This window comes from Ascaphus truei, chromosome 4, assembly GCF_040206685.1.
Source record: "Ascaphus truei isolate aAscTru1 chromosome 4, aAscTru1.hap1, whole genome shotgun sequence".
Taxonomy (NCBI): Eukaryota; Metazoa; Chordata; class Amphibia; order Anura; family Ascaphidae; genus Ascaphus; species Ascaphus truei.
This window is the reverse complement of record NC_134486.1, coordinates 420,300,942-420,315,068: the sequence shown is the minus strand read 5'-3', so window position 1 is coordinate 420,315,068 and position 14,127 is coordinate 420,300,942.

Below are 14,127 nucleotides of genomic sequence, written 5' to 3'. Positions count from 1 at the left end.
ACAGGCTAGCCTCCGGGACAGGGAAGTCACGGGGACAGGCTGGCCTCCGGGACAGGGAAGCCACAGGGACAGGCTGGCCTCCGGGACCGGGAAACCACAGGGACAGGCTGGCCTCCTGGACAGGGAAGCCACAGGTACAGGCTGGCCTCCGGGACAGGGAAGCCACAGGGACAGGCTGGCCTCCGGGACAGGGAAGCCACAGGTACAGGCTGGCCTCCGGGACAGGGAAGCCACAGGGACAGGCTGGCCTCCGGGACAGGGAAGCCACAGGTACAGGCTGGCCTCCGGGACAGGGAAGCCACAGGGACAGGCTGGCCTCCGGGACAGGGAAGCCACAGGGACAGGCTGGCCTCCGAGACAGGGAAGCCACAGGTACAGGCTGGCCTCCGGGACAGGGAAGTCACAGGGACAGGCTGGCCTCAGGGACAGGGAAGCCACAGGGACAGGCTGGCCTCCGGGACAGGGAAGCCACAGGGACAGGCTGGCCTCCGGGACAGGGAGCCACAGGGACAGGGAAGCCACAGGTACAGGCTGGCCTCCGGGACAGGGAAGCCACAGGTACAGGCTGGCCTCCGGGACAGGGAAGCCACAGGGACAGGCTGGCCTCCGGGACAGGGAAGTCACAGGGACAGGCTGGCCTCCGGGACAGGGAAACCACAGGTACAGGCTGGCCTCCGGGACAGGGAAGCCTCCGGGACAGGCTGGCCTCCGGGACAGGGAAGTCACAGGGACAGGCTGGCATCTGGGACAGGGAAGCCACAGGGACAGGCTGGCCTCCGGGACAGGGAAGCCACAGGGACAGGCTGGCCTCCGGGACAGGGAAGCCACAGGGACAGGCTGGCCTCCGGGACAGGGAAGCCACAGGGACAGGCTGGCCTCCGGGACAGGGAAGCCACAGGGACAGGCTGGCCTCCGGGACAGGGAAGCCACAGGGACAGGCTGGCCTCCGGGACAGGGAAGCCACAGGTACAGGCACGCCTCCGGGACAGGGAAGCCACAGGGACAGGCTGGCCTCCGGGACAGGGAAGCCACAGGGACAGGCTGGCCTCCTGGACAGGGAAGCCACAGGGACAGGCTGGCCTCCGGGACAGGGAAGCCACAGGGACAGGCTGGCCTCCGGGACAGGGAAGCCACAGGGACAGGCTGGCCTCCGGGACAGGGAAGCCACAGGGACAGGCTGGCCTCCGGGACAGGGAAGCCACAGGGACAGGCTGGCCTCCGGGACAGGGAGCCACAGGGACAGGGAAGCCACAGGTACAGGCTGGCCTCCGGGACAGGGAAGCCACAGGTACAGGCTGGCCTCCGGGACAGGGAAGCCACAGGGACAGGCTGGCCTCCAGGACAGGGAAGCTACAGGGACAGGCTGGCCTCCGGGACAGGGAAGCCACAGGGACAGGCTGGCCTCCGGGACAGGGAAGCCACAGGGACAGGCTGGCCTCCGGGACAGGGAAGCCACAGGGACAGGCTGGCCTCCGGGACAGGGAAGCCACAGGTACAGGCTGGCCTCCGGGACAGGGAAGCCACAGGGACAGGCTGGCCTCCGGGACAGGGAAGCCACAAGGACAGGCTGGCCTCCAGGACAGGGAAGCCACAGGGACAGGCTGGCCTCCTGGACAGGGAAGCCACAGGTACAGGCTGGCCTCAGGGACAGGGAAGCCACAGGTACAGGCTGGCCTCCGGGACAGGGAAGCCACAGGTACAGGCTGGCCTCCGGGACAGGGAAGCCACAGGGACAGGCTGGCCTCCGGGACAGGGAAGCCACAGGTACAGGCTGGCCTCCGGGACAGGGAAGCCACAGGTACAGGCTGGCCTCCGGGACAGGGAAGCCACAGGTACAGGCTGGCCTCCGGGACAGGGAAGCCACAGGGACAGGCTGGCCTCCGGGACAGGGAAGCCACAGGGACAGGCTGGCCTCCGGGACAGGGAAGCCACAGGTACAGGCTGGCCTCCGGGACAGGGAAGCCACAGGGACAGGCTGGCCTCCGGGACAGGGAAGCCACAGGGACAGGCTGGCCTCCGGGACAGGGAAGCCACAGGGACAGGCTGGCCTCCTGGACAGGGAAGCCACAAGGACAGGCTGGCCTACGGGACAGGGAAGCCACAGGTACAGGCTGGCCTCCGGGACAGGGAAGCCACAGGGACAGGCTGGCCTCCGGGACAGGGAAGCCACAGGTACAGGCTGGCCTCCGGGACAGGGAAGCCACAGGGACAGGCTGGCCTCCGGGACAGGGAAGCCACAGGGACAGGCTGGCATCTGGGACAGGGAAGCCACAGGGACAGGCTGGCCTCCGGGACAGGGAAGCCACAGGGACAGGCTGGCCTCCGGGACAGGGAAGCCACAGGGACAGGCTGGCCTCCGGGACAGGGAAGTCACAGGGACAGGCTGGCCTCCGGGACAGGGAAGCCACAGGGACAGGCTGGCCTCCGGGACAGGGAAACCACAGGGACAGGCTGGCCTCCTGGACAGGGAAGCCACAGGTACAGGCTGGCCTCCGGGACAGGGAAGCCACAGGGACAGGCTGGCCTCCGGGACAGGGAAGCCACAGGGACAGGCTGGCCTCCAGGACAGGGAAGCCACAGGTACAGGCTGGCCTCCGGGACAGGGAAGCCACAGGGACAGGCTGGCCTCCGGGACAGGGAAGCCACAGGTACAGGCTGGCCTCCGGGACAGGGAAGCCACAGGGACAGGCTGGCCTCCGGGACAGGGAAGCCACAGGGACAGGCTGGCCTCCGGGACAGGGAAGCCACAGGTACAGGCTGGCCTCCGGGACAGGGAAGTCACAGGGACAGACTGGCCTCAGGGACAGGGAAGCCACAGGGACAGGCTGGCCTCCGGGACAGGGAAGCCACAGGGACAGGCTGGCCTCCGGGACAGGGAGCCACAGGGACAGGGAAGCCACAGGTACAGGCTGGCCTCCGGGACAGGGAAGCCACAGGTACAGGCTGGCCTCCGGGACAGGGAAGACACAGGGACAGGCTGGCCTCCGGGACAGGGAAGTCACAGGGACAGGCTGGCCTCCGGGACAGGGAAACCACAGGTACAGGCTGGCCTCCGGGACAGGGAAGCCACAGGGACAGGCTGGCATCTGGGACAGGGAAGCCACAGGGACAGGCTGGCCTCCGGGACAGGCACGCCTCCGGGACAGGGAAGCCACAGGGACAGGGAAGTCACAGGGACAGGCTGGCCTCCGGGACAGGGAAGCCACAGGGACAGGCTGGCCTCAGGGACAGGGAAGCCACAGGGACAGGCTGGCCTCCGGGACAGGGAAGCCACAGGGACAGGGAAGCCACAGGTACAGGCTGGCCTCCGGGACAGGGAAGCCACAGGTACAGGCTGGCCTCCGGGACAGGGAAGCAACAGGGACAGGCTGGCCTCCAGGACAGGGAAGCCACAGGGACAGGCTGGCCTCCGGGACAGGGAAGCCACAGGGACAGGGAAGCCTCCGGGACAGGGAAGCCTCCGGGACAGGGAAGCCACAGGTACAGGCTGGCCTCCGGGACAGGGAAGCCACAGGTACAGGCTGGCCTCCGGGACAGGGAAGCCACAGGGACAGGGAAGCCACAGGGACAGGGAAGCCACAGGGACAGGCTGGCCTCCGGGACAGGGAAGCCACAGGGACAGGCTGGCCTCCTGGACAGGGAGCCTCAGGGACAGGGAAGCCACAGGGACAGGCTGGCCTCCGGGACAGGGAAGCCACAGGTACAGGCTGGCCTCCGGGACAGGGAAGCCACAGGTACAGGCTGGCCTCAGGGACAGGGAAGCCACAGGGACAGGCAGGCCTCCGGGACAGGGAAGCCACAGGGACAGGCTGGCCTCCGGGACAGGGAAGCAACAGGGACAGGCTGGCCTCCGGGACAGGGAAGCCACAGGTACAGGCTGGCCTCCGGGACAGGGAAGCCTCCGGGACAGGCTGGCCTCCGGGACAGGGAAGTCACAGGGACAGGCTGGCATCTGGGACAGGGAAACCACAGGTACAGGCTGGCCTCAGGGACAGGGAATCCTCCGGGACAGGCTGGCCTCCGGGACAAGGAAGTCACAGGGACAGGCTGGCATCTGGGACAGGGAAGCCACAGGGACAGGCTGGCCTCCGGGACAGGGAAACCACAGGGACAGGCTGGCATCTGGGACAGGGAAGCCATAGGGACAGGCTGGCCTCCGGGACAGGGAAGCCACAGGGACAGGGAAGCCACAGGGACAGGCTAGCCTCCGGGACAGGGAAGTCACGGGGACAGGCTGGCCTCCGGGACAGGGAAGCCACAGGGACAGGCTGGCCTCCGGGACCGGGAAACCACAGGGACAGGCTGGCCTCCTGGACAGGGAAGCCACAGGTACAGGCTGGCCTCCGGGACAGGGAAGCCACAGGGACAGGCTGGCCTCCGGGACAGGGAAGCCACAGGTACAGGCTGGCCTCCGGGACAGGGAAGCCACAGGGACAGGCTGGCCTCCGGGACAGGGAAGCCACAGGGACAGGCTGGCCTCCGAGACAGGGAAGCCACAGGTACAGGCTGGCCTCCGGGACAGGGAAGTCACAGGGACAGGCTGGCCTCAGGGACAGGGAAGCCACAGGGACAGGCTGGCCTCCGGGACAGGGAAGCCACAGGGACAGGCTGGCCTCCGGGACAGGGAGCCACAGGGACAGGGAAGCCACAGGTACAGGCTGGCCTCCGGGACAGGGAAGCCACAGGTACAGGCTGGCCTCCGGGACAGGGAAGCCACAGGTACAGGCTGGCCTCCGGGACAGGGAAGCCACAGGGACAGGCTGGCCTCCGGGACAGGGAAGTAACAGGGACAGGCTGGCCTCCGGGACAGGGAAACCACAGGTACAGGCTGGCCTCCGGGACAGGGAAGCCTCCGGGACAGGCTGGCCTCCGGGACAGGGAAGTCACAGGGACAGGCTGGCCTCCGGGACAGGGAAGCCACAGGGACAGGCTGGCCTCCGGGACAGGGAAGCCACAGGGACAGGCTGGCCTCCGGGACAGGGAAGCCACAGGGACAGGCTGGCCTCCGGGACAGGGAAGCCACAGGGACAGGCTGGCCTCCGGGACAGGGAAGCCACAGGTACAGGCACGCCTCCGGGACAGGGAAGCCACAGGGACAGGCTGGCCTCCGGGACAGGGAAGCCACAGGGACAGGCTGGCCTCCTGGACAGGGAAGCCACAGGGACAGGCTGGCCTCCGGGACAGGGAAGCCACAGGGACAGGCTGGCCTCCGGGACAGGGAAGCCACAGGGACAGGCTGGCCTCCGGGACAGGGAAGCCACAGGGACAGGCTGGCCTCCGGGACAGGGAAGCCACAGGGACAGGCTGGCCTCCGGGACAGGGAGCCACAGGGACAGGGAAGCCACAGGTACAGGCTGGCCTCCGGGACAGGGAAGCCACAGGTACAGGCTGGCCTCCGGGACAGGGAAGCCACAGGGACAGGCTGGCCTCCAGGACAGGGAAGCCACAGGGACAGGCTGGCCTCCGGGACAGGGAAGCCACAGGGACAGGCTGGCCTCCGGGACAGGGAAGCCACAGGGACAGGCTGGCCTCCGGGACAGGGAAGCCACAGGGACAGGCTGGCCTCCGGGACAGGGAAGCCACAGGTACAGGCTGGCCTCCGGGACAGGGAAGCCACAGGGACAGGCTGGCCTCCGGGACAGGGAAGCCACAAGGACAGGCTGGCCTCCAGGACAGGGAAGCCACAGGGACAGGCTGGCCTCCTGGACAGGGAAGCCACAGGTACAGGCTGGCCTCAGGGACAGGGAAGCCACAGGTACAGGCTGGCCTCCGGGACAGGGAAGCCACAGGTACAGGCTGGCCTCCGGGACAGGGAAGCCACAGGGACAGGCTGGCCTCCGGGACAGGGAAGCCACAGGTACAGGCTGGCCTCCGGGACAGGGAAGCCACAGGTACAGGCTGGCCTCCGGGACAGGGAAGCCACAGGTACAGGCTGGCCTCCGGGACAGGGAAGCCACAGGGACAGGCTGGCCTCCGGGACAGGGAAGCCACAGGGACAGGCTGGCCTCCGGGACAGGGAAGCCACAGGTACAGGCTGGCCTCCGGGACAGGGAAGCCACAGGGACAGGCTGGCCTCCGGGACAGGGAAGCCACAGGGACAGGCTGGCCTCCGGGACAGGGAAGCCACAGGGACAGGCTGGCCTCCTGGACAGGGAAGCCACAAGGACAGGCTGGCCTACGGGACAGGGAAGCCACAGGTACAGGCTGGCCTCCGGGACAGGGAAGCCACAGGGACAGGCTGGCCTCCGGGACAGGGAAGCCACAGGTACAGGCTGGCCTCCGGGACAGGGAAGCCACAGGGACAGGCTGGCCTCCGGGACAGGGAAGCCACAGGGACAGGCTGGCATCTGGGACAGGGAAGCCACAGGGACAGGCTGGCCTCCGGGACAGGGAAGCCACAGGGACAGGCTGGCCTCCGGGACAGGGAAGCCACAGGGACAGGCTGGCCTCCGGGACAGGGAAACCACAGGGACAGGCTGGCCTCCTGGACAGGGAAGCCACAGGTACAGGCTGGCCTCCGGGACAGGGAAGCCACAGGGACAGGCTGGCCTCCGGGACAGGGAAGCCACAGGGACAGGCTGGCCTCCGGGACAGGGAAGCCACAGGTACAGGCTGGCCTCCGGGACAGGGAAGCCACAGGGACAGGCTGGCCTCCGGGACAGGGAAGCCACAGGTACAGGCTGGCCTCCGGGACAGGGAAGCCACAGGGACAGGCTGGCCTCCGGGACAGGGAAGCCACAGGGACAGGCTGGCCTCCGGGACAGGGAAGCCACAGGTACAGGCTGGCCTCCGGGACAGGGAAGTCACAGGGACAGGCTGGCCTCAGGGACAGGGAAGCCACAGGGACAGGCTGGCCTCCGGGACAGGGAAGCCACAGGGACAGGCTGGCCTCCGGGACAGGGAGCCACAGGGACAGGGAAGCCACAGGTACAGGCTGGCCTCCGGGACAGGGAAGCCACAGGTACAGGCTGGCCTCCGGGACAGGGAAGACACAGGGACAGGCTGGCCTCCGGGACAGGGAAGTCACAGGGACAGGCTGGCCTCCGGGACAGGGAAACCACAGGTACAGGCTGGCCTCCGGGACAGGGAAGCCACAGGGACAGGCTGGCATCTGGGACAGGGAAGCCACAGGGACAGGCTGGCCTCCGGGACAGGCACGCCTCCGGGACAGGGAAGCCACAGGGACAGGGAAGTCACAGGGACAGGCTGGCCTCCGGGACAGGGAAGCCACAGGGACAGGCTGGCCTCAGGGACAGGGAAGCCACAGGGACAGGCTGGCCTCCGGGACAGGGAAGCCACAGGGACAGGGAAGCCACAGGTACAGGCTGGCCTCCGGGACAGGGAAGCCACAGGTACAGGCTGGCCTCCGGGACAGGGAAGCAACAGGGACAGGCTGGCCTCCAGGACAGGGAAGCCACAGGGACAGGCTGGCCTCCGGGACAGGGAAGCCACAGGGACAGGGAAGCCTCCGGGACAGGGAAGCCTCCGGGACAGGGAAGCCACAGGTACAGGCTGGCCTCCGGGACAGGGAAGCCACAGGTACAGGCTGGCCTCCGGGACAGGGAAGCCACAGGGACAGGGAAGCCACAGGGACAGGGAAGCCACAGGGACAGGCTGGCCTCCGGGACAGGGAAGCCACAGGGACAGGCTGGCCTCCTGGACAGGGAGCCTCAGGGACAGGGAAGCCACAGGGACAGGCTGGCCTCCGGGACAGGGAAGCCACAGGTACAGGCTGGCCTCCGGGACAGGGAAGCCACAGGTACAGGCTGGCCTCAGGGACAGGGAAGCCACAGGGACAGGCAGGCCTCCGGGACAGGGAAGCCACAGGGACAGGCTGGCCTCCGGGACAGGGAAGCAACAGGGACAGGCTGGCCTCCGGGACAGGGAAGCCACAGGGACAGGCTGGCCTCCGGGACAGGGAAGCCACAGGGACAGGCTGGCCTCCGGGACAGGGAAGCCACAGGTACAGGCTGGCCTCCGGGACAGGGATGCCACAGGGACAGGCTGGCCTCCGGGACAGGGAAGCAACAGGGACAGGCTGGCCTCCGGGACAGGGAAGCCACAGGGACAGGCTGGCCTCCGGGACAGGGAAGTCACAGGGACAGGCTGGCCTCCTGGACAGGGAGCCTCAGGGACAGGCTGGCCTCCGGGACAGGGAAGCCACAGGGACAGGCTGGCCTCCGGGACAGGGAAGCCACAGGGACAGGCTGGCCTCAGGGACAGGGAAGCCACAGGGACAGGCTGGCCTCCGGGACAGGGAAGCCACAGGGACAGGGAAGCCACAGGGACAGGCTGGCCTCAGGGACAGGGAAGCCACAGGGACAGGCTGGCCTCCGGGACAGGGAAGCCACAGGTACAGGCTGGCCTCCGGGACAGGGAAGCCACAGGGACAGGCTGGCCTCCGGGACAGGGAAACCACAGGGACAGGCTGGCCTCCGGGACAGGGAAGCCACAGGGACAGGCTGGCCTCCGGGACAGGGAAGCCACAGGGACAGGCTGGCCTCCGGGACAGGGAAGCCACAGGGACATGCTGGCCTCCGGGACAGGGAAGCCACAGGGACAGGCTGGCCTCCGGGACAGGGAAGCCACAGGGACAGGCTGGCCTCAGGGACAGGGAAGCCACAGGGACAGGCTGGCCTCCGGGACAGGGAAGCCACAGGGACAGGCTGGCCTCCGGGACAGGGAAGCCACAGGTACAGGCTGGCCTCCGGGACAGGGAAGCCACAGGGACAGGCTGGCCTCCGGGACAGGGAAGCCACAGGGACAGGGAAGCCTCCGGGACAGGGAAGCCTCCGGGACAGGGAAGCCACAGGTACAGGCTGGCCTCCGGGACAGGGAAGCCACAGGTACAGGCTGGCCTCCGGGACAGGGAAGCCACAGGGACAGGGAAGCCACAGGGACAGGGAAGCCACAGGGACAGGCTGGCCTCCGGGACAGGGAAGCCACAGGGACAGGCTGGCCTCCTGGACAGGGAGCCTCAGGGACAGGGAAGCCACAGGGACAGGCTGGCCTCCGGGACAGGGAAGCCACAGGTACAGGCTGGCCTCCGGGACAGGGAAGCCACAGGTACAGGCTGGCCTCAGGGACAGGGAAGCCACAGGGACAGGCAGGCCTCCGGGACAGGGAAGCCACAGGGACAGGCTGGCCTCCGGGACAGGGAAGCAACAGGGACAGGCTGGCCTCCGGGACAGGGAAGCCACAGGGACAGGCTGGCCTCCGGGACAGGGAAGCCACAGGGACAGGCTGGCCTCCGGGACAGGGAAGCCACAGGTACAGGCTGGCCTCCGGGACAGGGATGCCACAGGGACAGGCTGGCCTCCGGGACAGGGAAGCAACAGGGACAGGCTGGCCTCCGGGACAGGGAAGCCACAGGGACAGGCTGGCCTCCGGGCCAGGGAAGTCACAGGGACAGGCTGGCCTCCTGGACAGGGAGCCTCAGGGACAGGCTGGCCTCCGGGACAGGGAAGCCACAGGGACAGGCTGGCCTCCGGGACAGGGAAGCCACAGGGACAGGCTGGCCTCAGGGACAGGGAAGCCACAGGGACAGGCTGGCCTCCGGGACAGGGAAGCCACAGGGACAGGGAAGCCACAGGGACAGGCTGGCCTCAGGGACAGGGAAGCCACAGGGACAGGCTGGCCTCCGGGACAGGGAAGCCACAGGTACAGGCTGGCCTCCGGGACAGGGAAGCCACAGGGACAGGCTGGCCTCCGGGACAGGGAAACCACAGGGACAGGCTGGCCTCCGGGACAGGGAAGCCACAGGGACAGGCTGGCCTCCGGGACAGGGAAGCCACAGGGACAGGCTGGCCTCCGGGACAGGGAAGCCACAGGGACATGCTGGCCTCCGGGACAGGGAAGCCACAGGGACAGGCTGGCCTCCGGGACAGGGAAGCCACAGGGACAGGCTGGCCTCAGGGACAGGGAAGCCACAGGGACAGGCTGGCCTCCGGGACAGGGAAGCCACAGGGACAGGCTGGCCTCCGGGACAGGGAAGCCACAGGTACAGGCTGGCCTCCGGGACAGGGAAGCCACAGGGACAGGCTGGCCTCCGGGACAGGGAAGCAACAGGGACAGGCTGGCCTCCGGGACAGGGAAGCCACAGGGACAGGCTGGCCTCCGGGACAGGGAAGTCACAGGGACAGGCTGGCCTCCTGGACAGGGAGCCTCAGGGACAGGCTGGCCTCCGGGACAGGGAAGTCACAGGGACAGGCTGGCCTCCTGGACAGGGAGCCTCAGGGACAGGGAAGCCACAGGGACAGGCTGGCCTCCGGGACAGGGAAGCCACAGGGACAGGGAAGCCACAGGGACAGGCTGGCCTCAGGGACAGGGAAGCCACAGGGACAGGCTGGCCTCCGGGACAGGGAAGCCACAGGTACAGGCTGGCCTCCGGGACAGGGAAGCCACAGGGACAGGCTGGCCTCCGGGACAGGGAAACCACAGGGACAGGCTGGCCTCCGGGACAGGGAAGCCACAGGGACAGGCTGGCCTCCGGGACAGGGAAGCCACAGGGACAGGCTGGCCTCTGGGACAGGGAAGCCACAGGGACAGGCTGGCCTCCGGGACAGGGAAGCCACAGGGACAGGCTGGCCTCAGGGACAGGGAAGCCACAGGGACAGGCTGGCCTCTGGGACAGGGAAGCCACAGGGACAGGCTGGCCTCCGGGACAGGGAAGCCACAGGGACAGGCTGGCCTCCGGGACAGGGAAGCCACAGGGACAGGCTGGCCTCCGGGACAGGGAAGCCACAGGTACAGGCACGCCTCCGGGACAGGGAAGCCACAGGGACAGGCTGGCCTCCGGGACAGGGAAGCCACAGGTACAGGCTGGCCTCCGGGACAGGGAAGCCACAGGGACAGGCTGGCCTCCGGGACAGGGAAGCCACAGGGACAGGCTGGCCTCCGGGACAGGGAAGCCACAGGGACAGGCTGGCCTCCGGGACAGGGAAGCCACAGGTACAGGCTGGCCTCCGGGACAGGGAAGCCACAGGGACAGGCTGGCCTCCGGGACAGGGAAGCCACAGGGACAGGCTGGCCTCCGGGACAGGGAAGCAACAGGGACAGGCTGGCCTCCGGGACAGGGAAGCCACAGGGACAGGCTGGCCTCCGGGACAGGGAAGCCACAGGGACAGGCTGGCCTCCGGGACAGGGAAGCCACAGGGACAGGCTGGCCTCCGGGACAGGGAAGCCACAGGTACAGGCTGGCCTCCGGGACAGGGAAGCCACAGGGACAGGCTGGCCTCCGGGACAGGGAAGCCACAGGTACAGGCTGGCCTCCGGGACAGGGAAGCCACAGGGACAGGCTGGCCTCCGGGACAGGGAAGCCACAGGGACAGGCTGGCCTCCGGGACAGGGAAGCCACAGGGACAGGCTGGCCTCCAGGACAGGGAAGCCACAGGGACAGGCTGGCATCTGGGACAGGGAAGCCACAGGGACAGGCTGGCCTCCTGGACAGGGAAGCCACAGGGAAAGGCTGGCCTCCTGGACAGGGAAGCCACAGGGACAGGCTGGCCTCCGGGACAGGGAAGCCACAGGGACAGGCTGGCCTCCGGGACAGGGAAGCCACAGGGACAGGCTGGCCTCCGGGACAGGGAAGCCACAGGGACAGGCACGCCTCCGGGACAGGGAAGCCACAGGGACAGGCTGGCCTCCGGGACAGGGAAGCCACAGGGACAGGCTGGCCTCCGGGACAGGGAAGCCACAGGGACAGGCTGGCCTCCGGGACAGGGAAGCCACAGGTACAGGCTGGCATCTGGGACAGGGAAGCCACAGAGACAGGCTGGCGTCCGGGACAGGGAAGCCACAGGGACAGGCTGGCCTCCGGGACAGGGAAGCCACAGGGACAGGCTGGCCTCCGGGACAGGGAAGCCACAGGGACAGGCTGGCCTCCAGGACAGGGAAGCCACAGGGACAGGCTGGCATCTGGGACAGGGAAGCCACAGGGACAGGCTGGCCTCCTGGACAGGGAAGCCACAGGGACAGGCTGGCCTGCTGGACAGGGAAGCCACAGGGACAGGCTGGCCTCCGGGACAGGGAAGCCACAGGGACAGGCTGGCCTCCGGGACAGGGAAGCCACAGGGACAGGCTGGCCTCCGGGACAGGGAAGCCACAGGGACAGGCTGGCCTCCAGGACAGGGAAGCCACAGGGACAGGCTGGCATCTGGGACAGGGAAGCCACAGGGACAGGCTGGCCTCCTGGACAGGGAAGCCACAGGGACAGGCTGGCCTCCTGGACAGGGAAGCCACAGGGACAGGCTGGCCTCCGGGACAGGGAAGCCACAGGGACAGGCTGGCCTCCGGGACAGGGAAGCCACAGGGACAGGCTGGCCTCCGGGACAGGGAAGCCACAGGGACAGGCACGCCTCCGGGACAGGGAAGCCACAGGGACAGGCTGGCCTCCGGGACAGGGAAGCCACAGGGACAGGCTGGCCTCCGGGACAGGGAAGCCACAGGGACAGGCTGGCCTCCGGGACAGGGAAGCCACAGGTACAGGCTGGCATCTGGGACAGGGAAGCCACAGAGACAGGCTGGCTTCCGGGACAGGGAAGCCACAGGGACAGGCTGGCCTCCGGGACAGGGAAGCCACAGGGACAGGCTGGCCTCCGGGACAGGGAAGCCACAGGGACAGGCTGGCCTCCAGGACAGGGAAGCCACAGGGACAGGCTGGCATCTGGGACAGGGAAGCCACAGGGACAGGCTGGCCTCCGGGACAGGGAAGCCACAGGGACAGGCTGGCCTCCTGGACAGGGAAGCCACAGGGACAGGCTGGCCTCCGGGACAGGGAAGCCACAGGGACAGGCTGGCCTCCGGGACAGGGAAGCCACAGGGACAGGCTGGCCTCCGGGCGATCAGAACCCGGCTCACTCCGTGATCTTGGCGACTTTGAATGATTTCGGAAATGTCTGGGACAGGTACTGGACTTGTGCAAACCCCTGTTTATTGAGTAGCCTCTCTGGGGCAGAAAGCAGCGGTGCTGCTAGTCTCGATGCGCAGAATACACCGTAAGAAGACTCAGGCACAGTCACAATCCTCCTGCCGAGGTCCAGTCCAGTTAGACATAGCACCTTATCTGTGATAGTTGAGGTGATGAGGTATCTTTCTGCCGTGGGACTGGCCATCGGCCGGCAGCCAGCACCCAGGGCAGCCGGAAGCCAGCACCCAGGGCAGCCGGAAGCCGGCAGCCAGCAGCCAGCACCCAGGGCAGGTGGAAGCCAGCACCCAGGGCAGGTGGAAGCCAGCACCCAGGGCAGCCGGCAGCCAGCACCCAGGGCAGGTGGAAGCCAGCACCCAGGGCAGCCGGAAGCCAGCATCCAGGGCAGCCGGAAGCCAGCACCCAGGGCAGGTGGAAGCCAGCACCCAGGGCCGCCGGAAGCCAGCACCCAGGGCCGCCGGAAGCCAGCACCCAGGGCAGCCGGAAGCCAGCACCCGGGGCAGCCGGAAGCCAGCACCCAGGGCAGCCGGAAGCCAGCACCCAGGGCAGCCGGAAGCCAGCACCCAGGGCAGCCGGAAGCCAGCACCCAGGGCAGCCGGAAGCCAGCACCCGGGGCAGCCGGAAGCCAGCACCCAGGGCAGGTGGAAGCCAGCACCCAGGGCAGCCGGAAGCCAGCACCCAGGGCAGGTGGAAGCCAGCACCCAGGGCAGGTGGAAGCCAGCACCCAGGGCAGGTGGAAGCCAGCACCCGGGGCAGCCGGAAGCCAGCACCCAGGGCAGGTGGAAGCCAGCACCCAGGGCAGGTGGAAGCCAGCACCCGGGGCAGGTGGAAGCCAGCACCCAGGGCAGCCGGAAGCCAGCACCCGGGGCAGCCGGAAGCCAGCACCCGGGGCAGCCGGAAGCCAGCACCCGGGGCAGGTGGAAGCCAGCACCCGGGGCAGGTGGAAGCCAGCACCCGGGGCAGGTGGAAGCCAGCACCCGGGGCAGGTGGAAGCCAGCACCCGGGGCAGGTGGAAGCCAGCACCCAGGGCAGCCGGAAGCCAGCACCCAGGGCAGCCGGAAGCCAGCACCCAGGGCAGCCGGAAGCCAGCACCCAGGGCAGCCAGAAGCCAGCACCCAGGGCAGGTGGAAGCCAGCACCCAGGGCAGGTGGAAGCCAGCACCCAGGGCAGCCGGAAGCCAGCACCCAGGGCAGGTGGAAGCA